Source organism: Camponotus floridanus, unplaced genomic scaffold (assembly GCF_003227725.1).
Source record: "Camponotus floridanus strain SB8 unplaced genomic scaffold, Cflo_v7.5 scaffold19, whole genome shotgun sequence".
In the NCBI taxonomy this organism is placed as follows: domain Eukaryota; kingdom Metazoa; phylum Arthropoda; class Insecta; order Hymenoptera; family Formicidae; genus Camponotus; species Camponotus floridanus.
This window is the reverse complement of record NW_020229314.1, coordinates 726,910-752,561: the sequence shown is the minus strand read 5'-3', so window position 1 is coordinate 752,561 and position 25,652 is coordinate 726,910. Positions and strand designations below refer to the sequence as shown.

General features: G+C 32.6%; 1 pseudogene; it reads right to left on the bottom strand.

Annotated features, from left to right (window-relative positions):
• Nucleotides 1–25,652, bottom strand: part of LOC112637065 — a 37,833-nt pseudogene that overhangs the window by 9,303 nt on the left and 2,878 nt on the right.

Below are 25,652 nucleotides of genomic sequence, written 5' to 3'. Positions count from 1 at the left end.
TCCAATATAAAACGGATTTAAATTTCTTCGCAGAAAAAGGACTCGAAGATGTAATATTTTATGACATTGATGTCAATCATAAATTTATATAACATTATTACATAACTCTAGGAATATTATATAATAATATTATTATATATATATATTTAGGAAATATATAAAATCTATAAAAATGTACGGATTAATTTTTATATTAAAGATAATCATCACTTGCGATTAAAATATTTTGTTGGAAAATGGAAAATTTTCTCAAGAGAATCCGACTTCTCCGATAATTAATGAGAACGTTCTTTCTCTTTGTATTTTGCAGTATACACCAAAGTTGTTCGCGATCTGGCAAATGCAAAGAATATGTTATACTTTCCAAGACTATTATCTGTCTACAAGATCTACGATGCACGCGTTTCTTCGGAGATACGCCTTCACACACACCGCTTACATGTTCTCTTTGTATTATTGCTTTATAGGAAGATCGATGGCACGAAATATCCACCGTTTTCTCTTATTGTGGAAATAGAAAATATTGCGTGTTCTATTTATATTCTTGGAAAATAAAATGTTATGAATATATACGTACGTTATCAAACCGAATATATTACAAAAGTATCGGATTTTTATTATATATTCTCTTGAATGATGACAATTTCAAAACGTCTGACCAAAGTAAATACTTGATAAAAACAATATTCGATTGCAATATTTTAATGCGTTCCTATACCTCACATATTTCACACGTGTTAGATACATAAACGCGGTAATTAATTAATTAACAGAAAGGAGAACAGTCGGAAAAAATGGATTTGGGGAAAAAATTAAAAATGAGACGCAATTTATTATTCTACGTCCAAAATTCGATTAAATAGACTGAGCAAATATTTATTCAGGTAATACCCGAAAGATTGAATCAAATTATTTAACAATTAAGAAATTACATTATTTAAATCGCTAAGTAATTTTTTTTAATGACTTTTTAAATAATCATTACATATTTTTAGTTTTTAATTAATATTATAATTAGTATAAATGTTACAAGAGTACATTTGTTTTAATTACTTGAAACGTTTTAATTCTCAATATTTTTTTTCCAACGCATCTTTATATCGTAAATATTTGCATTATATTAATCATTTAGTATTCATTACATTAAAAAATGATTAAAATATATTTGTTTTGTATAAATTTTTTTTATGATAATTGCGTTCTTATTTTTTATATAAGTAATATAAAATAGCTATCATTCTACTATAGATCTGCACAAAAAATATTATTTCGATTACATAAGAAAGCTGTGCTAGTTTCGAAAGTTCCAATAGCATTGCCTCAAGATTATCTGCCGATGAAGTCCTTTAACCTTTTCACCGTTGTGAATGTACGTGTTCACAGAGTTCGGATAATCGTGCGACCACACACACAATTCGCACATTCACTAATCTTATGCCATGTGCGCATTATGCAAATATCAAGTGGATAGATTGCACGCTCAGGTTGCTCGCAAAGTCAGCAGACACTTCTTGGCGAATCTCTCGAATCGATGCTCTCGAAGAAACTTTGAGATAATCAGAGAACGGATACTGTTTACACTTACCTGAAGGGTTCGTCTTTCTGGATCACGGCAGAGAGCCCGGACAAAGTGTGGATCCAAGTAGTCCGTCATAATAGCCCGCAAGACTATAGCACGGTCCTTTTTCTAACAGCTGTCGCGCAATTCCGTGTCCTGATCAGAGACTCGTTTCTAAACATCGCCACCGATGAGAGAAGAGATTTCCGTTTTTCGATACATGCGAGACTTTGTCGGCCATTTATAAAATGAGTCGTATGATTTTATTGGTCTTCAGAAGGCGTCGCATTTTTCTCGCGTAAGATATTTCCATCGCGTACCTTTCGAAAATTGTATTATGCATGAAATGTAAATTTCGAGTCACGGAAAGAGCGTTTGGTCACGGAATATCCTTGTGAAAAAATATTTTGACGAATCTTTGGAAGGACATATCTTGTCATCATAGTGTGTTTCTTCCAATCTCGACGATCACGTGTGAGATTCTGTAACAGAAAATAAATAAAAATATAAATAAGAATAATGATCTCAATTTAACATGCTATCAGTTTTACAGGGACACTTGTATCATTTCGCGATAAACATGCTATCTTTCTTTTTGCTTGGCTGTGGCTTGACTATATCGCACAAGTGCTTGTATAAGCACTTTGATAAGAAAACGATTATTAAGCTTTCCTCGAAGGGCGACGTAAATATGATTCATCATTCTCACACTACTTCAATAATTTTTTTCAATGACGACAAAGAGCACAGTTATAAATCGCAAGACACGTAAGTTGAATTATAAACGTCTCGAATCGGAAGTCGCTCATTAAAGTGCACCTGCAGATGTAACATATATCGACCAAACTGGAAACGTCAGCATGCTGACCTTTAATTCCTTCAGGGCCGGAAATATTAGTGAAGATTACGTGTATCTACATAGCACTTGAGACTTGGCTCATAAATTAATAATCCCAATATTTTATGCGACTCGATAAATTATACATTCTTATGTACAACACATACACTGTACGATGTAAAAATATTTAAAATTATTTAAAAAATTATGTACATTTTTACGTATTATGTTTGCGATATCGCATAAAATAAAATATTAACATTTCCTTATAAAATGTATATAAGATATAAGATATAGTAAAATATATATATTAAATAAATATTTCCATTTTATATTTTTAATAAAAATACATTTCTTTTCAATAACTAAAATAAAATTGAAATAAAAACATAAATTACACATGAATAATAAAAAAATATAAATAATACGTAATAATAAAATAACAAATTGTATAAATAAATCATATTTATATAATATTACACAACCCGATTATACGAAATATACTATTGCATGCGCAGTTTAAAAATAGACAAATCCAATTAATATCAAATTGACGTTAAAAAATTCAAAATATAAAAAAGAAGAAGAAGAGAATACTATGCTTTAACTCTTCCGATCTATCCTCTGACCTTGAATAAGTAACGTCATGCGAAACACGTTATCTTAACTACCTTGAAAGCGGTAAGTCGAGGTCACACAAATACTTGGCGTTGCGATCATCCACGAACCCAACAATATCAGGATTAGAGGTTCTTGATCTTTATAGAACGGGACCAAGTCTCGCTTCAATTGAATCGAAGTACTTGAAAATTTATTTAATTATCCTAGCAGCTAATATTTAATTTAAAGTTTACATAATCTCTATGTAATTTCTCTCTCTTCACATTTATCTGTCGTATTAAAATTTTTAATAATTGCAGAATGGTAAGAAATTACATCGAATACATATGTACGTGATAAGATATTTATCTAATTTTTACGTAAATATATAATTTTAGCCTTGACTCGTTCACAGCTATATAACAAAGGATAATTTTAAATGTGCGAGACTAGCGACTTTAAATGACTAAGAACAAGTGGAAGATTTTACTTCTTGATTGAAAGGGGCAAAAATACGCGGAATCGCGGAATACTTCTGGACGCGGACAGGACAGATCGATCATGACCTCGAATACATTCAATCGTATTCCGTCTGGTGTTTCATATATATTTCCTCTATCTACAATCTTGCTTAAAAAGAAACTTTATGAGCGCGCTGTCGAAATAGTCCCACCAATACTTATGCATTATTCCTCCGTTCACCGATCGATCCTGTCGTTCAAGAATATTCTCTTCGCATTAACCTATTACTTATCAGTATAGTTCAAGGTTTTTCAAATCCCTCATTATATATGCAGACAAACAAGAAAATATAACAGGAATGTAAAAATTTACTCAACGTCTTGAGACGTTGGCAAAAATACTAAACACTGAGAAAAAATCTGGCATTAATTAGAAATCTGATTCAACCAGGAATTACCAGGTGAGTATGATTAATTTCTTTCTGTTAAATTTATCAAATTTTTTTGGTAATAATATTAAATTTACAAAGAAAATAGCATCACTATGTCCATGTTTAGTTAATATAACAAGAAGCTTTATAGATCCAACTAGAAAATATTAATTAAATATTCATAATAAGATATATTAAACGTTCTATATATAGTTATAAAAAAATCGAGATAACTAAGAATTCTGCTTGGTTTAATCAAAATTCTTCTATCAGATACATCTTGTTGGCCAATCAAACGATTTTTCTCATTAAAGATAACTATCCCATTTTTAATATGAAAATATCACAAGTATTACGCATAACTTGTAACTTGTAAATAAAATCTTCGAAGGACTACATGCGCATTCGATGGGAAATAAATATCCCTCATTTAAATAAATCATCATTTGAATTACGCGCAAGCAGAAACTTGTTTATAGGCTTCTTGCATAAACTTTTACACACGAGTGTTGGAGCAAAGGAAGGCAATCTATTAAGAATAAAAGCCGTACACGAGCGCAGGAATATCTCGAGAGAGGCTGGCACGGCGAGGTGGAGTACGAAGAAGAACGGAGCTTCGTCGGCCTTGCGGATCGTTTCTGTTTAGCTTCGTACTACTTGTTTTTTCCCTCTTTCTCGTCGTCGTCGTCGTCGTCTTCTTCTTCTTCTTCTTTTCCCGCTCGAGACTCGACCGGCTCTTTCTTTCTCCCCTTCGTTAAAGGAACTCGCTGAGTCCGCGTCTCGCGACTCGCCTATGCACCACGAAGCGAGACGCCGTTTCGTTAAACAAAACGCGACGGATAAGTGCACAGAGGCGCGTATATCAATTTGCTAATCGTGCCCGATCATCGACCATCGAGTCGACTCGTGTAACAATACGTAATTGACGATTGACGGGATGGGCGGATTGATGGCGGGTCCAACATATCCGTAACGAGTTATTGTCGATGTTTACGTTTGCATATAGGTCGATCACCGAGTCAGTTACGAGCCTTGTTATCGGCCTGTGTAAAAGTCTGCGGCTGATAATAATACGCGCGGGTGTGGCGCGAATAGACATTCAGGTAGAAGTGATGAAACATTGGGCCGATATGTTCGATGAACAGGTGATGTGATTCATCATCGCAACGTCGTTGAACGCTCAACGAAAGGATGTGACACGATTAAACAAATATGTAAGATTCTACAAAACGCGATTCCATTTTTTTTTAATTACGACAATTGCGATATAATAATTGTAAAATTTAGTTTCCTTCAATAGTCATTTATTATGTCATAAAGGGAATTATATTATACTCATCGAAGAGATTTCAGGTAATGTAAAGGATACTTTATTACTATATTCATAAAAAAATTTAAGGATGTTTTGTATGTACAATCCCAGCAAAAAGTAGCTGAAAATCAATATTGATGAATATCCACTTTTGGTCTATTTTGAGTAAGAAATTGTGAGATGTATTTTTTAATATTTATTGCGTTTTTACTAAAATATTCCGAATTTTGTTAATCGAAATGATTAACTTTTAACAGAGAATTTCGCCTTGTAACAGATACATGGCTAACTTTATTAAATTATATTTAATATCTTTTTAACCAGTTAGTACTTGTATAATATTATTTCCAAATATTTCCTCTGTATCTAAACTTTTGCAAATTTTAAACAAATTCTGAATATTATTTCCATGTGTTATTATCATTTGAATCGACGTAGTTATACGTTTCCCATAAGAACACATGTTAATTCGGTGCAAATTAAAATCCTTATAACTTGTGAACGCTTTAGTGAACCGATTTAAAAATTGTACTGAAGATTCTAAACATATGTAAGGACATTCTGTACAATTTTCATTAAATTCTTAATATTTTGAAAATATATATAAAACATCCTTAATATATTATGCTTGCAGAATCTACGTCACGGTCTGTTTACAGCACCGTAATTTTCTAGACAACGCGTGGGTCCTAGAGTCAAATCTGTCTTCGACGACGCCATGTAAACGACTCATCGATAAAAATATCCTCGGTATATGGGGCAATTCGTAAAGCCGCCCTCCTATATGAGAAACGAGACCTGCAGAGTAAATACTCCGCCTTCTAATATCGGATGCTAGGCTTATGTAATTATGCCCTGCATTTCGGCTCAGATTGCATCGTCGTACATCACAGAGTTACTAACAATATTTAATATATATTTTAGTTGGTAATATTTTGAAATAATTGAAAAATTACAATTGAATAAAATTTTCTACATAAGACTGTGAATAAAAAAAGTAAAATAAACTTGAAAAGCCAGCTCTTTTATATAATAAGTAAATTCTCTTAGTAAAAAATCAAGTTATTCACAAGCTTCGATATTATATAATTTATCTAAATTTATATAATTATATAATTTATATAATTTATCATTATCGCTTGCATTCAGAATAATACATGTTTTTAGATAGCTAAAGAATCTTAATTTAATATTCCTATAAAATAAGAGCTTCAAACTTCAAGGATATATCCGCGCATATCGATGACATTTGACATCCTAGAAAAGATAACAAAATATCATTGTGTCGCATAAACGCCTCGCTCACAATTTAAATTTCTCTTTATTTAAACTTTATTTTATTATTTTATCATAATAAAAGACACATAACGTTAATAGGATGATGAGGCAAAGTCTATTTTCTACTTTATACATTTTTCTTTCCTTTATTCTCCCAAATGTCTTATTTATCGTCATCTATAAATAACATTCTATTGCCGAACATTTTGCTTCTGTCGTAAAAATAATGCTATTAACAAAAGCTCCAGTGACAGATCGACCGCGCAAACCATGAAGCTAATAATATCCGTCATTAACAATAAGTCGGGCCTTATCGCGTTCAAATTGTTTCATTTATCTAATGTAAGACACTCGCGTTTCCTACAAATGTAGAGCGAGAATTCTACAATTGCGTGCTACAAATGCGCGGTATGCAATTAGTATCCGTAAACAGATATGCTATTCTCCAGGATTGCTTGAAAAGTTTATGCGTTACAGCGAGGTATTTCAAGTAATCTAAATCACCGAGGCGACCGTGCGAGATTCACCGTATGTAAGTGTAAACGTACCGTGACCATCATGAAACAAAATATGTAAGCGTTGCAGGTAGACGGCGTTACTAAAAATTGCACACGGGAATTAAGAGAGAGAAGAGAATAGACTACTTGATACCGTTACTTGAAGAGTGGGCACGCAAAATGCAAACGATGAGATAGATGATCGGTGAAACAAGTTGCGGGAGCAATTTTTGAAAGAGCGGCACACCGACCCGCATGTTTAACGCGAGATATTTATCGATTTCTACGCGAGAATTGGATTCAGGTGCAAAACTTTTTCGCGTAAACCGATTGTAACTGGCGACGTAAATTCCAAATTTCGAAACACGCGGCCGAAACGGAATAAATAGCGCGTGTGCCGGCCGTTTGTCACTCATGCTCCGAGTGCTTGTGCATCCGACGAACGGACTAGATTGGATCCAGAGATGCTGACGGCGATATTTCGGACAGAGTACAATATCACAAAGGCTCGTCTGTTAAAAGCGCGCGACACTCTACTGCGGAATATGCTTCGTCTCGTGCTAGTTTGGCCGATATGTTTCTCTCTTTGACAGCTTCATGCAACACGGCGCAAAAGAACGTAAACTATCCGAATAACTGTGGATCAAAGGTGATGTATTTGGCATCTGTGTTCTCTTATGTGACGTAAAACAATCGATTACGATTCATATCGCTACTTTCGCGTATATCCGCATGGAATATACATTTTTGTATCAGATTTTTCTATAAATGTACAATGTCGTATCGCGATTCGCTCGCTGGTATTATCTTCGCGAAAGACGCAAAAGCTGTCAAAGGGTTATCGATCTTATCGACTTCTAAGAAAGTCATGTATAGAATGTGCTCTAACTATGAAAGACTTCTTCAAAGATACTTGTACAATTTCGGATTACTGATCCGCTGCCTTTTCACGCATGCATATTTTTCTTTGCAGTCTCTCCCATTGAATTTAAATATATTCAGAGATATTACATAAATTATTCATCTTAAAAACGACTTTAATTACCTTTAATAAAACTGTGAATAAAATTTATTATTATTAAAATTAATTATTATTATTTTTTAATTATTGTTTTTAATTTATTACATATTAATAATTATTAATTACTATACAGGGCATAAATGGTGGGCAAAATTTCAAGAATGGATTCCTCATGCTTAGAGAAGAAAAAAAAGTTAATCAACACAGATCCGGAAGTGATTAGTTTTTGAGTTTTTAAAATTTTTGTAATACAAAATTTGGTCTCATTTCTCGTCTTAGAAGTTCTTTTACAGGTATCAACAATTCAGGCCGCCGAACTTGAAAAACATTGTTGATGCCTGTAAAAGGACTTCTAAGACGAGAAATGAGACAAAATTTTATATTACAAAAATCTGAATAACTCAAAAACTAATCATTTCCGGACCTATGTTGATTAACTTTTTTTTCTTCTCTAAGCATGAGGAATCCATTCCTGAAATTTTGCCCACCACTTATGAAACGTCCTGTATACTTGAGACTATTCAGTATTATATATATTATTAATTAATTGTAACTTAATTATAAAAATCTATTATTATTGATATGATTTTTATGAGATATCAAATGCGTAACATTCTAAGATTTAACGTCTGAAGCACATACACACGTACACTTGTTACAAAATCTTGCGTGATGCGAGTTTAAGTACAACATTTTGCTACACTTGCGTAGCGAATACTTAATAATCTAAGCTCTCAGAAACGAGATACCGCACGTTCAAGTTTTTTCGCTGTATTTTAATGAAGCTAGCCCGAACATCTTTGATGGATCAGTATCGATACTCGGCCTCTCTGAAGATCCTTGGCCTACTCTGTGGCACGTTCATATCGTCGTCAACATTATTACACATCCGCGCTACCATTATTAACGCCGCTAACATACCCTGCGACGCGATTAGAAACGCGACGTGCGACCTACGCTGTCATAATACGCGTACATCCTCATTAAACGACCGGATCGTCCCCCGCTCGCTTATCTACGCACTTTTTTTATATAACATTCTATTAATTCGACTTTGCCCGCCCTCGCACTCGATTGTCGCGCGTTGCAGCGACCAGACAACATCTATCTGGTACATGAATAACTTCCGATTAAAAAGAATAAACTTCAATATTCCTATCGATAAAATTAAGTAAAAAAAGAAAAAATCATCAAAATATAATAATCTGTTTAAAAATTTAATTTTATATTAAACATTAGTATAATTGATATAAAATGATGCCTTTTATAAAGATGGATGGATGTATATCCAATCACAATTTTTCTTTCATACAAATTTGGACAATAATCCATATTGAATTTTTCCTTTTGAAAAATCCTACATTATATAAAAAATGTCATGCTTTATTTTATAATAAAATAGAAAAGATATATTTATGGTTTCCAATTTCTCTCTAGCTCTTTTCTCCTCGAAACTGTCAATTCAATTCATTTGTCAATCAACAACTCTCACACTTGCGAAGCGGAAGGAATCTTCTCACGTTATAGGATAATAAAATGAGCCAGTTCACCTAGATCTGTAGCTATAATTATAGAGGCACTGGATTGCAGAATATATACGAGGGAACGCGAAACTACGTTCGCGCTCCGCGCATACTTTTAAATAGCGTATATTGCTGGAAAACGTAGCAATCGAGAAACGGTTGGGAAAATTTCCAACAATCATCATAGTTCATCGCTACGTTTCTTTGTTCTTTCTTCAAACAATCCCGAGCGCTGGTCTTTAGAAATACAACAATAGGCAATATGGTCTATCGATGTGAATTTTATTGGGCCATTTAATGCTCGAATGTTTTGCACTCAATAATTCTTAAATCGCGAATCATATTACCAATTAGTCTAAAAAACATGCTAAAGATTTAAACTCAATTTAACATTAGACATTTTTAATGTAATTTAATAATCTATTATTTATTATATCACATTTTTTTGATATAACAAAATGTTGACTATAATTAATATTTATAATATTATTTAAAAACACATTTATTAAAAAAATTATATTATATTATATTACATTTATGCAATTTAATATTACAATCAATAAACTTTTAAAGATCGTTGCAAAATTAGAAAAAAATACAAAGTTATTTTTCATTAAATTATCAAATATTAATATAACTTGTGAAATTATTTTAAATTTTCAAATAAATTAAAAGAAAATTTCAAAGAATTATTTAAAATACCGTAAGTATATTAATAATTAAAAATTTATAATTTAATAATTAATTTTTTTATTGGCGAGTACTGCCACCTAATACATTAAAGATTGACAAATTCTTGATTTAATTTACGTCGAAAATAATAAGAAAAAATAAAAGTAATTTAACAACGCAAGCAACATTTCGCGATTAATCCTGCATGGAAATTCAAAGTTGGCGAGCGTGATATATAACTTTCCAAGAGCAAAAATAGTGGAGTGCCCGTCGGCACGCTAACTTAAGTCGATTCGCGAGGGTGCCGACCCTTTGTGCCCCTATTTCGCATACTCGACGCCAACTTCTTTAGTACCTAGAAAGTACCTCCCTCCGCTGACTGCTTCGTTCGCGTGGAGAATAGCACTTCAAACTCGTCGCGAATCGGAGCGCAGATGAACCGATAGAGAATTACCCAGAGAATTACCGCAAAGAATATTTTTTAATTTATCAACACAAAAAAAACCCAAGATTTTGAGACCAAAATACGTTTGATGAAATAAAAATCAAATACAAATACTCCGTCGAAAATGCTGTGTACTAAAAACATTTTAACGATCGCATCTGCAAGATAAAACACAATTACAACGTTTATAAATCGTGCATAAAAGAATGAGAAAAGAGAAGGAATTAATTATTCAGGAATTAAAATTTAAAATTCCTCCGAAGAGCCGAGTGTAACTTTTTAAATAAAATCCAATTATCTCTGTTTTTCGGCACGTTACGCTCAAAAGAGTTTAATCGAGGGAAAATCTCATGAAAATTCTTCATCTCAGCGGTAAAGCTAGGAATGGTCGAATGGAGCGGATGTTTACTCGCGGGATAGATGACGGTCAGAAAAGGAAACGCGGTGGCTCCCGATGCACTCTCATCATGCAGGTTCGTGGCATCGAACCTGCTGTAATAACCGCTTCTTAGCACTCGCCATCCGCCCGCCGTTCAAGCCGCTACGCACTCTGGCTACGGATGCGTGCCGGGTGTAGGAATGAGCAAAAAAGGATGAAAATCGAGTGGAAAAGTAGAGCCCGGAGCTAGAAAACGTCCGATGAGGCGCTCCTCCTCGTGCGTATCCGCGATGCGTGGGATAGTTCTCATCGCATTATTATCGCCGTCCATGGCGTACGCACACATTCCACGCACGTCGCCAATAAATGCCTGCGTATATGCTCGCTTAATGCATTCATATAGGGTGTTTCTAAAAGAACGAGGAAAATTTCATCATCTCTTTTTTTCGTGACCTCTCGATTTTCCGAAAATTGCCTTGTTAATTAAATTCTAGAAATCATGTGATTCTATCGAGGTATTATATGTATATATAATAGTTGTAGTTTTTAACAAAAATTAAAATTTTCATATGTATTTGTATATTTGAAATCTAATTTGCGAGAAACTTTCTATTTTCAATCATTTAATGTAACAAACTTTAATGCACATATGTAAGCAAAAAATATCGTTGCAAAACTTACTTTAAAATAATCAAAGAATTTGAATTTTTTGCTCCGTTATCTTAGAAACATTTGATGTATAAGCTAATCTAGATATGTATTAATTTTTTTTTCCGACGATATGCTCTTTATAAGAATAGAATGCAAGATTCTTCACAACGATAAGATTCAATGACTAACACTTAACGCAAAGATATCTCTGAGTAATCTAAATTGATTTGGAGAGACTCAAAATACACAATAAGTCATATATTAAATCGAATCATATCGCGATCTTGTCAAAATATAGATAGTAACGGAAAGATATATTAGAGATATCATAAATTAGCTCATTATAATCTCATCGTAATAAAATAATTAATATTAATTGACAAATATATTGAGAATCATGACACTCTTAAATTCCAAAGAATGGAAAAAGAATAACGCATAAGCGAAATTAGAAGCAAATTGACGAATAATCCCCACTGAAAGGAAGTTGCTAACTATAAAAATAGGACACCCTTTATGCACTCACGCACCAGTCGGCACCAAGTGCCGAGGTAAAAAGTCGTTTCCGTTTGTCCATCTGCCGATCTCTCAGGAGGGGAGGGGGGAAGGAACGTCCTCGCGGGCAGGGGGATTATTGTTGATGTATTTCTTTCTCCCTCTTGACAACGCGTGACCTTGAGAAAATTGTACAAACGGATGATCGACCTTTCCAAAGGACCGCGTCTCGGTGATTTATCGCGTGAAATCGAATATCAGGAGCGACGCGAATAAATTACGTAAACGCACGGATCGTGTCGTGCGGTATCTTGCGGTTTCGGTTCCGCTATAGCAAAAATTATTCGCAGTTAGATTCGCAAAAAAAGGAAAAAAAAAATAAAAAAAACATAATCGTTCTTCCTTCCACCGTTCTTCCGCGTGCAAATATTAATATTATCGTGCGATATATTATGATGAGATTTGCATGCACTTGTTTGTTTATTCGGGCTTTCGAATGCGCTCTGCGGCGCATTCAACTTTTGGTGCTTCACGTTTCATGTTTATTGTATAAAGTCATTCCATTATTACAACCTCTTTGTAAATCTCTTGTTAAAACAAATTTGTATTAAAACAGATTGCACGAAACGTCGATATTGATTTGTAAAATAATTCCTGCGAGAATCGCGAGTGGCCTTTAAAAATATCTAAATACGTCTAAAAATACAATATTAAAAATATAATTTTTTTATTAAGTAATTACGTAATTTTCATTAAATAAAAATTCTGAGAATTATGATTACAAAGAGGCCCTCAAAATAAAATTCTATGAGATTTATTAAATTTATTTGATCCTCTGTCATCGGAATCATTTTAGCAAGATACATCTTTCGGACAAGAAAATTGTAATTTTGCACAAATTTTTTCAGGATTAAAAAATATTCAAATCAAGAATAGATATAATAATAAAAATATATATAAGAATCGATACAAATATATAAACAATAAATAAAAGAATTAATGAACTAGAATTGTATAACTTTATATAAATTGTTTATATATGTAAAAAAAGTTTTTTTGACAAGGAAACTAGACAAGTTTACGGTCGAATAATCGATATTACATCCGGATAATCGACGAGCATGAGTGAAGCTTCGCGAGAGAGAGTTGCCGTGTCATATTTCAAATACTCATATGTACGTGTGCGTTTCCATGCACGACATCGCAAACGCGCATATGGTGTATGGCTTCTGTTCGGAAACAACGCGTGTTGTCTCTGGTCTGTCTTGAGAGGTGAGAAATACAATTATTCGCTATGCAAATTTTGTGGAGAAAAGTCGAAGATATTTTTGATATTCTTCTACCATGTATAACATGTTACATTATTTTTTATTTTTAATTTTAAGATTATTCTTATTTTTATTTTTAAGATTAATAATAATCATTTTTGTATAAAAATTTACTAAATAATAAGAAAAATTGTTTCATACTTCATTATGACCCTATTAAGTTGTTTAAACTTGTTCGCGCATGAATCAGCTACATTAATCGACATTATTAATTGATATATTAAAAAATTGATTTTATAAAAATTAATATATTCTACAAAAATCTGTAAAGCTTTTTTTTATATTCATCGCGATACGAAGTACTCGAGATATATTTAGAGATCGGGTTAATATAACAGAAAAGCGCAATTATCTGGCCACGATTATTTTAATATGGCTCATTAATGCAAGAACACGTGAGAGTTACTCCTTCCATTTTTTTAATCTACCTCCATTATCCGTAAAATAATTTCTATCAGATTGGATAAAATAAAATATCCGCATGAATAAGGGGCAATTAAAATAATTAAGAGTCGCGGCGTAGGTAATGTGTCACCGCATTTCGCGTCAAAAAAAAAATTTTTTCCAAAGTCGTTAATCTGATGTTTCGCACGTACGTATAATTAACGATCGCCTCGTAATTATATTCGAGTCCTTGTAAGAGCGATTACCTGGGAGGCATTGCACCCCGTGCTATCCAAGAATCGACTACCTATATCGCTGCTTTTAGCGCATCGTTCCTTCCTTGAGCGATTAGTCATACTTAATCGTCTCGCGGTTTACGTGCATCTTTAGAATTCGCTCCTCACATGTGCAACATGCGCGAGAGCAATGACGCATAGGAAATTTGCGAAACATGCTTTCTATCGCATTCGCGATATCAGATATTAATATATTTATCCAAACTCAAATTCTTTTAGTCATAATAAATGCATTTAACATCTTCTTTTTTAATGAAATATATAAAATAATATGTTTTACTTCATTTATTGCATTCGTTGCAGTAATAGATAAATTCCGGATATATTTTGAATGCGGTTGTTTAGACAAATTAAATTAGTCGTTAACAATTTGATAGAAATAATAATGTATTTTACGCATAAATATGCGCAAATAATTTATTCATAATTACACAAATTAATAAGAAAGTGATGAAATGTTCAGGCTTACGATGAATCAAATTATTTTCGGTGTAGCTCTATGTTCGCTCCAAGATACTTGAGATTCCAACTGACGCATAGTGAACCTGCTTTCTTCTTATCCGCTTGTCTTCGTTCTCCGTTTTACTCGTCGCGCGTTTTACTACGTTTCTCATCGAAGAACCTGCCAGCCCAGCATAATAAACTTTATTACGCTCTCTTTTACTTTCTTTCTCATCGCCTCGTCGAAGCTCCCATATTAAATGCTTCTCGCGAAATTATACTATCCGCTTCGAAGATCCGACTATTTTTTCCATCTGTCGTTCTGAATAAAAAAAAATCGATAGCTTTGATGTTAGGTCGCAATAACGTTGAAGAATACAACGATATTAAAAGATATATTAATCTAATTGCAAATCGCTTTATTTTAACGGGAATGCTAATTCTACATTGAATAATTTTTATATTTGAGATATAATATATAAAATTCAAAGAAAGTGTTTAGATACATTGATCTTAATAAAGAAAAATGAGACACAAAAGTGTCATAAATTGGGAAGCGAGAAAATCAATTTTGCACAATGACCTGAATTATATCAGGGTCATTTCTAAATTTATGCTAAATTCAAAATGCAGAAAATGAAACGCCCTTAAAACACAAAGATATTGGATATATAATGTGACTAAAAAAATTCCCACTATCTAGTCGATCTTATTTAGTAAGATTATATTCAGTATTATGTCAATAAGATTCGTCAGTTTCTATGCATACACATTTTTAATAAAATAAATATTTACTTTCTTCTATATGATGAAAATATATAAAATCATACATGTGTCATGCAATCATCGTTGTATATTAAATCATTATAAATTAATATTTTTTTTCATAACTGAATATTACTGGAATATTGATATTATTTAATGACAATTATCTTTATTTTTATGATTATAATATATTTAATTTTAATGTAACTCAATTAAACAATTAAAAAAATTATTTTCACCACAAATGTAACGCTAAATATAACTGTATGATACTATCTTCTGACATTGCATGTCATTCTAACATTAGCCAGATAAAATTCAATATCATATTTAGCGTTAAATCTACAAGCCGAATATAGGTCAATGTCCCTATTAAGGCTCGCTTTCCTTTTCCACTCTGTCTGTATTTTAATATTATTGTTAATAGCAATGTTTGTCACCGACCTTTTCAAGTCAAGTTTGAAAAAGGCTATACAGCTTATATACCAATGGCACATACAATACACAGAGCTCGACCAAGGAGTCCGAGCTGTTCGATGGTCACTGAACCTCCTCTAACGAATCGATAGTACGACGGCTGCTTTAATACGCGCATACACGAGATCACGCGAGAGTAGCACGCGAGCGAGCGAGTCACCTGCTGCGATCGAATTCCAAGTCCGCGCACCTGGTACCGTCGAAAAGTCGATTGTCTCGGCCGTACGCTCGTCATCCGATGAACATATGTTTTCGCGCACGTCATTTTTTGTCGTACGATTTTTACCTTTTTACAGCTAAAAACATTTTCTTGTGTTTTAGGAAAAAAAACAATAAGAAAAGTCGTGTCGAAAATTGACAGATATGCAAAACAATTACAAATTTGTATGTTCAGTAACTAAAAAACTTATGATAGAATCTTTGGTAATAAATAACATTATGATTAATACTAATTTGCGTAATTTATACAAAAATACCTAACAAAATATTTTATTAATTTAAGTCAAAGACATTGATTTTTGTTAAAATTAAATTACAGATCATATTGTATTATCTGACAGACAAAAAAGGTCGTAGCTAGTGTATTTCCTTCTGTCTCTATTTCAATTATCAATTTTATTTTAAATTTGTAATTTTAAAACTAAAAAGCTACGGAGATTAAAGTAAATATTCAATATAAATATGATAAAAAATCTAGAGTTTTGCATAAAATATTATGTAATTCACATAATAATTCTGGAAATAATTAATATATGTATATTATGAATAAATTGAAAATTAATAATATGGTATATTATCAATTAAATATTTAAAGTGTATTTCAATCTATGTATATGTATATGTGAAAATATTTAATTCAGTAATATTTAATTTATGTATTTATGTACATTTATTTAGTGCATGTATACGCGAAGATATTTAATTATTCAATAATAAATTATTGCAAAATTATTGCAAAGGCAATTCGATTATATTTAAACGACTTACTATCAACGTTAAGTTGCTAAAAACAAAAAAAATGGCGAATACGACTTGTCGAGTGCTGACGATCGATTCTACTCTTAAATTACGAGCTCCCTCGATGAACTTCTATAGCTCGTCGTTGTACCTGCAATGCCGTTATCAGAATCAGATCGGTCGTAATGAATGCTCTCTCTGCCATTTCTAACGTGCCACGCGTACCATGTAGTAAACTCGCGAGAATTCATTTTCGATGACATTTTCGTTTCGAGTACAATATGATTGATATGATGACGATTTGATTGCGTTCGAGTTCCCTCAAACAGAGAATTGTCATGTGAGATAAAAATTATTTGGCAAAAAATAATTATTTGGGGAAAAAGGAAGAATGTATGTATCTATAGAAATATACTCGTGTTTTATATCCTTGTTTTACAAAACTAATATATATGTATCATACATCATGCACAGGTTTCAACGGTCGTTGCACAAGCGACAATGAACCGTCCTTTCTCGATACGTAGCCGTACATGTCCAGACAACCACTTCCGGTTCCTCATGCCGTAGCCAGGATATGTCTCGAAAAACACGCTACGTGGCATGCGGATTAATGAGAGTTGTTATTGCGTGCAAAAATCATGCGGGAGTGCGATTATAAGACTCCGCTCCATGTAAAACTTATCGCTTTTATCATTACAAAATAAGACGGAAACGTTATCAAAGATTAGAATTAAATTATTGAATTTAATATCAAAATTACGAGTGTAAAAAATGCAAATTATGTAAATATTCTCGTATTTCTACTATTTAAAAAAATATATATTATTTTTTTACATCTGTAGCATTAAAATTCAAAAATTAAATTTATATTAGTTTTAAACTCCAAGAAATGTACAAAAATAGAGAATAAAAAACGTTTTTAAATATAATCTATTTTGTTCTTTTAAATAAAATAAAGTGTCTCGCTAATTATAAGACAAAATGCTAATAAATAATTTTTACTCTGAAAAAAACGATAAGTCGATAAACAATCCTTTTCTTACAATCAATATCGACATAATTTCCAATTTCATTTTCGGAATATTTATCCGATTTTTATGAGCAAAATGCTTAGATTCTTAGATTTTCTTCCCTCGCGCGAATTTGCTTTTCTCCCCTTTTCCTTGTAGCATTTACGAAGGGATCAGGAAATTGCCACGAAATTGCCTGAAAATTGACATATCGCACCCCTCACGCATAAACGCATTTTCCGCGGCTTCTCGCATCGGGAAACGAAGCTTTTAATATAAATTTGAGATAATTCATGCCTGACTTCCCGTTTTCCGCTCCGACATCGATCGTATCAACCCTCATATCCTGCTTTCCCCTTGCGAACACACGCGAAAATTCGTAATATACGTAAATTTTAATTTCCAATAAGGTACAACCCAAAAATTTAACATGCAAATATTAATTTTTGCCAATTTGAAAATTTCTGTGAATTAAAAGGCGCGAATTAAACCAAACTGTAAACAGATTTATAAGAAATGAAATATTGTTTTGTTATTGTAACGAATGCTAAATATTTATAACTCTTGAGGAGAAATTCATCAATTATATAAGATTCTTATAATATAAGATCCTATTATAATAATTCTTTATTCTATGAATAAATTTTTTTGTATTCTAATTTTATATTGTCAAAAATATTTCCTTAATATATTTTAAGAGTTATGAATTTGAATATCCTCGAGCCCTTTCCTCTCGACCCCAAATTCCTAACGCGTTCCTCGACGAAACCTTTGGCGCAAAGTATGAAATTCCGTGCAATTTTCGAACATTTACACGACGACAACGATGTGGGAGAGCGAAAGTAATAACTGGGATGAGAGAGAAAAAAGATATAATTCATGATATACCAAAAGGCCATATTAAACAACACAACATATGACTATAATACATCTTTATAAGCAGGATACTCGCTCAAACAGGTATGTTAAAGTAATTATAAAATAATGCGAATGAAACACCTACGCACGTAATAATTTACCAAGAATATTTATCATCGTTAATTTCCTTTGTATGTGAATCATAATTGTAACTTATGGGAAAAAATATTTATTTACGGATGTAATGATGTAATAAACATGATCCAAATTATGAAAGGAGCATGTATTAATACGATTAAGACTAGCAGAATCAAATTTCGCGTGTGTGTATGGATGTTATATAAAACAGAGAGGGAGAGAAAAAGGAAGGAAGAGAGAGAAGGAAGAACGAGATCTGACTGACGAGAAGTTATGCGAAGCGTGAGACCGGAAGAAATCCAAGATACAATTGGCCGGAAGCAAAAACCCTTCGAAGATGATGCAATGCGAAGGTTGGATCATCTTTGCGCGTTTTTTTTTCTCTCTCTCCTTCTTAGTCCGATAAAATCAAGAATAATCGCGATCACGCGACGCGTGACTGACTACGAATTTTAACTTAGCCCCATCACTTTTTACCGCTACCACTGCCTCGCCTGTTCCAGAGAGTGCTCAACGATAGTAGCAGCGGCACGGAATTGTGCAACTATGGCTATTGTCTTTTGTGCGTGCCCTGCTACTTTCTGAAAGACGCATTAGACTTTCGACTTTGTCTCGAGGCTATAGATCGTATTTCACACAGATTATTAAGATCTCTCTATCTCGCTTTCTTGTGAAAATCTGTTCCTTTTTTCTCTCTTTAAACTTCTTTTTTTTCTTTTAATTTATTTATAATAAAAATTAAAATCGATAAAAAATTTAGGGCATAATAATAATTTATATAACATATATATACAATAAGATACAGTAACAATTAGGTTCCTAAGTCACTAGAAAGTCGTAAGACTTGGAAAATTTTAAATAATTTTCATAGTGTATCTAACAAATTATATTGTATCTATATTATTTGCATTTTATTTCTTTAATTGCCGCCACTATTGATGTCGAACGCGATATTCAAATTAAGACGAGTATAGCTGGGAATCATGGATCCACGTGTACCGTTAAGCTTAATGCTAAATACCAGTGAAATTACCAGATTTTATCTTACACAACGTGTTACACACTCGCTACATTTATGGGAAATCTTTCTTATGGAGATTTAATAACGGCACAAAATAAAATTAGACATTGAATATTTTATAAAAGTTTCGTACTCGTAATAAATTATTGCAAGATTTTAGATCGAGAAACGCTAATATAACAAATAAATATTTAAATAACGATAAGACGACGTGCGATCTGCGGATTAAATTTTTATAAACACGAAATTATTAATCCATGAAAAATGACGCATGTAAATCCCCCATTTAAAACAATTGCTACTGATTGCATTTAATGAACGTATTCTCAATAAATTAACTCAAATTGTGTCTTTTATAAATTAACTTTATAAATTGCGTCTTTTGTAAAGACTGAAAGAAAGAGAGAAAGAGAGTATTAAAAAATTGAGATAATTAATAATTTAAAATGATTTTCTAGAAGAATAAAATTAGAAAATGTCATTCTGACAAGATAAAAAACAATCGCAAGTGTTCACGAAAAGTGTTTAAAATGATTAATTTCATTATAAATAAGAAAGTAGCATTATAAGCATGAGCTATTGTTCATTACATCTATAAGCTCGACTAATTGGCTATTAACTATAAGAGTTAATTAATATTCAATTAGAGGAGATAATATCGCAAGTTACAGTATATATTAATCATTGTTATGAATCAATGTTGCTAATTTACGTAAATTCATTCAGCTCGTTATACGAAAGTCTCATCGAAAGAGATGCACACATATAAATGTGCTTGCGGGGGTTCTCGACAAAACGCCCGAGGGACATCGCGATTGCGGCGCATCATGACGTAACACTGCGACTTTTCAGATCCCATTTTCGTCGAGGGTAATTTGCAAGTACGCCGTATAACCATTTGCAAATATATGCAGCTTTTGCGTCGCATCGCGGACGCGAAAACGAGGCTGTGTCACGCGTGGGATCGTTTCCTCTGCGCAACTTTGCCCAGCGGCGGCGTGTAAAAAGATTCGAAGGACGAAGTTTTGAGATACACCCATAGGGGAAAAGAGAAAAGAGAGAGAGAGAGAGAGATTTATCATTTCCAAAGTGTCAGACCGCGAGAGAGTCTATTAGAAAACTCTACGCGACTTTTGCAGACTTCTACGCACATAAAGCATAAAGTTATATATTTATTTAACTTGAAATTACTTATTTATCACAACACTTATATCCATTATATAACTTCAATATTCGTATTTATAATAAGATATAATGTAACGATAATAAATAGAATAAACATAATGCATTCATCCGAGATCTACGTAAAAAATGCGCATAGATAAGAGACATGAATGGAAGAAAGATAGATTATTGATTGAATAATTGACATGGCTCTCTTAGGTAACTGTCGCGGAACCATTTAGGAGACGCAGGTGTAACAGTAAAGACGCGAATATAGTGTTCGCGATAGGAAGAGAGAACGAGACCGGACGGCGAGCGAAGGAGGAAGACGGGGAAAGGAAAGGATATGGAGATACGAGAAGGGAGATAACGGAAGAGGAAGAGGGGAAGCGCACGTTAAGACAGGTGGTGCGGATAATAACGTCTAACGGAAAGCGCAGGCTGTAGGTCACAATAGTTGCATTTACTGGCAGTAGCCATTTGGTCGGCGAGTTAGCCTACTTCGAAAGTTGCGCGGTCGAACTTGAACGATTATCAGCGAAATCGCATATTTTATGCAAAGTAGAATTTTATTGCGAAACACCGCATACGCATAACTGTCATTCGCAGTGCGAATCGATCGAAAAAAATCCTTTCCTATTTGAATACTATTCAATTGTTAATTGAAATATGATTTATGTATGTTGCGACCTACGCATTGATCTTTCGCGGACAGACCGAACGTTGCACGAATACATTTTTCAATTATTTAATTTTGCAAGAGAATGCGAGAGAAAAAATATATTGTTTTTGTATATTCGAATATTTATATATATTCGATTGTTATATTCGATATCGAATCAATAATCAAAGTAATATATTTGCACAATTCGTGTAAAAAAATCTTGACGAGAGAAAAAACATAACAAGAAAGAATTGTGTTGCTCGTGTATACGTTGTTTCGCATTTATCATTCGCGCACACGTGTCTCAATACGCTAATAAATTAAATTTATACTCCTGGGATGAAATATTACCGGTATCAAAACAACAGTAACCATGTGTTATGTGACTGATGGCATTTTCCTGAAAGTCACTCGGTCTATTCCCCAGCCATTCATAAATATATAAGAGTGCGTACAGTGATAAAATTCGCTCCCTACTACTCCGAACTGTTTACCCGAGTACTGCAACAAAAAAAAGACTTTGCGCGGTAAAAGGTTAATCGATCTGATGCATTCATCGCTTCCCCACGGGACGACCATCTCCATTCATAAGCGCAACGAGCTACGATAAAATTTAATGCGTACTTAGGAACGTAAATATCGCGGGCATGGTAACGAAACGGAAAAGATAATTGATCGACAAGCTTCGTTTTTTGTTCGATACAATTGCATAACACTTATGACGTAACAAATATTAGATAACAAAAATTGGCATACAATTTAGTAGCATAATTTTTCAAACTTTTCTTCGAAATCATTAAGGATTAATTAAATGTCACGCGAAAAATATCTTACGATATCGATCATAATTTTTTTCTTATATAAGAGAGACAGAAAGAGAGAGAAGGATTGATATGTATATATCATATAAATATTTTATTTAAACTAATATGAGAAAAATGGGGCTGACCGGATAAATCCGGTGAATGGAAAAAACATAATAAATTCCTCTTTTTAACCGTTCCAGATTTTATCCAATGAAATAAACTGGCAAAAATATAACTAACATGTAGCACTAAAATATATTTATATAATAATGCAAAAAAATATTTTTGCTTTAATTATTAAATCATATTAATTACTATAGTTTAGAAAAATGAAATCAATATAAAAATAAAGTCTGTTTTAATTCAAATATGTAATATGTAAGATTTTTAAAACAAAAACTTTTGAGATATAAATGTTACTGAATTTTATATTAATTTTTTAGAGTGTAATAAGAGAAATGTAATAATAATAGAATTAAACATTCTCATCAATGCATAAATCTGGCTTGCGTTTATTTGTCAACATCTTATAACAAAGAACTAATTTGCTACGTCGATTCTTAATCTATTACGGATTTTATTTTAGATAAAGCTTAAATTAAATATAGAAAGCACTTTTTTAATTAACGAATATCAATAAAAAGACTTCTACCATTTATATTAATCTTTTTAATAGAAAAGATCAATTTTTTTTCGGGAAATATCGATTTTTGCCACTGGCACAGATTTTATCCAAAAATTATGGAATTTTGCCAACCTTGGAGAAAACAGAATTCTCTTCACGGACCTCAATCGTTCTGACCTCATTATTGAATCGCTCAAACGATGCAAGCGTGATGCACACATTTCTCTCTGATTTTCCATTACCGCTACGCATAAATTCTCGCTCCTAATCTCTTCAACATCTTCCGCTATGAAAGACCAGCACAATTTCTTGCCGTTTTTTCTTCGCGAAAGAAATCTTCCTCTGTTATTTTATAGATTGCGCGAATTGATTAGTTGCAAATATGACATTCAAAATGCATGCAGCACCTCACAGATGCATTTCAATTCGCGCTCAATTTACATTGAGCCTAAAACATGAGGAAACTAATAAAAACGACAAAATTTTTGTAAATCGTACTTATAAAGTGGTCTCGATAAAAATGTAAACACACATAATTAATAATAAAACTTAAATAAATAAACTTTATCTAGCAAAAAGGCTACATTTAAATTTATTAAACTTATGTAACGTTGTTCATTTTCCAAAACATAATATGACATTCACGTGTTAAAGAAAAATATTCAAGACTTTTAGATCGAAATTAAAAATATCAAAATACTTTATGTGCTTGTTTGCTCTAAAATGACATATTACTCGACTTGTTTTTCTGCCAAGAGGAGCAATAACTCTTATAATATTTTCTGAAGCAGAAACGAAACGACATCCCAAACATGCATTAAAAAAACAACAAATATATCAGCTGCTAAGGCGCATTTCATCTTTCAAAGACATATGAAAGCTCAAATAAATGGCAAAATGCCATGTATACATCAATATGAAATCACAGTTACAGCGTGTATCACATGCTATACAATCGCGGAATTACTCGTCTCTTGGAATCGCGTGCGTTGTGCGAAATTTCGCTCGGCGAGAACGTTTCAATATTTATCAAACGTGATCACACACAGATGCATCGAATAATCCAGAGACAGCTTATACAACTCTATATATCGTTGCTGCAATCTGCACTCCTCAACGTTACGACCGAGTTGAATGTTTTCTTCGAAATAACAAATACGGGCTCAATAATAGCAGCCTCGGAACTTCCCTCTTTCTTTTTCAACGTCTGTCGACGAAGCACGACAGCATTGTTTCCATCCCGTAGAGTGCATTACGTAAATGAGAAGAGTACCTCGTATGCACTCGTATGTATCTGATTCACGCGAGCTACGACGATGTCATCTTTTCAACTCCTAATCACCGTGTAAAACTACTCTCGTCCAACACAAAACGCGCGCATAGCGTTTAAGAGGAAATAAATTAAATAACGCACGCAATTTTTCGTGTATATTGTATAAAAATGCAAGCTAAACATAAAATTTTTGAATAATTAATTTGTTTAATAAAAACAAATAAAAAGATAATAACAAATAAAAGATTAAAGAAATAAAAAATTGTAAAATATTAAATGAGAGAAATTTTTTGCATTAAAATATTTGTTTGGAGTGTCCAAGATGAAGAAATGTAAATAAATAGAGAATTATCAAAATATCGAGATTTCGTAAACTTTGATTGAAATTAATATATTTTACAGCAGTGAGCTTCGTAAAAAAAAAAGAAAAAAAAAAGGAAAGAGAGAAAAAAGAATTGTATCCTTCACCGAACAAATAATAATGATGAATATTGAGATCGCAGCTCCAATCACGGAAAAGTTTTCCATAAATGATTGTCCTAGATTCGAAATTTAAGGAAGACAATTTACGCTTGTTTGTTCCAATCTGTGGATGGTTCTAGGTCACATCGAAAAATTCAAAGCGCCCACACATTAGATAAAATTCACGTTAAAATTTCTCTCTCCGTTTTATTTCATCTTCGTTTTATTTCCGTTTATATTTTATTACGTATTCAAATACGAATAAATAGGAATAAATATTATTGGAATTTTACAAAAAAAAAGTATGCATTAAAAAGTATGAAATTATCTCTTATTATCTTGGACACTCCAAACAAATATTTCAATGCAAAAAGTTTCTCTCACTTAATATTTTACAATTTTTTATATTATATGATATAAGAAATAAAATTGCCATATTTTATATGATATGAGAGATAAAACTGTCATAGTAAAAGCATTGCACTCAATTTCTAATGCATCGTGGGATTAAATAGAACAATCTGTTCGCTTAAATTAGGTATTTTCTCGGGAATTTTATTCTCGATTTCTAAGTAATAAGAATTCCTGAAAATACAATAATCGAATATCTCTTCCGTATCTATCGCTCGAAAATCGTTCTCGAAGAGTAGGCGACTTTCGCGAGAAGACGTTAATCGCCGATCAAGATATTTGCATGCACATAATGATTTCTACAGAGTCATGACTCGTATAAGCCAATATACGAAGATATCTTGTCTCGCAAGGTATCATCATCATCATCATCATATTCAATTACAGATAGTCGTATATGCACGTTAT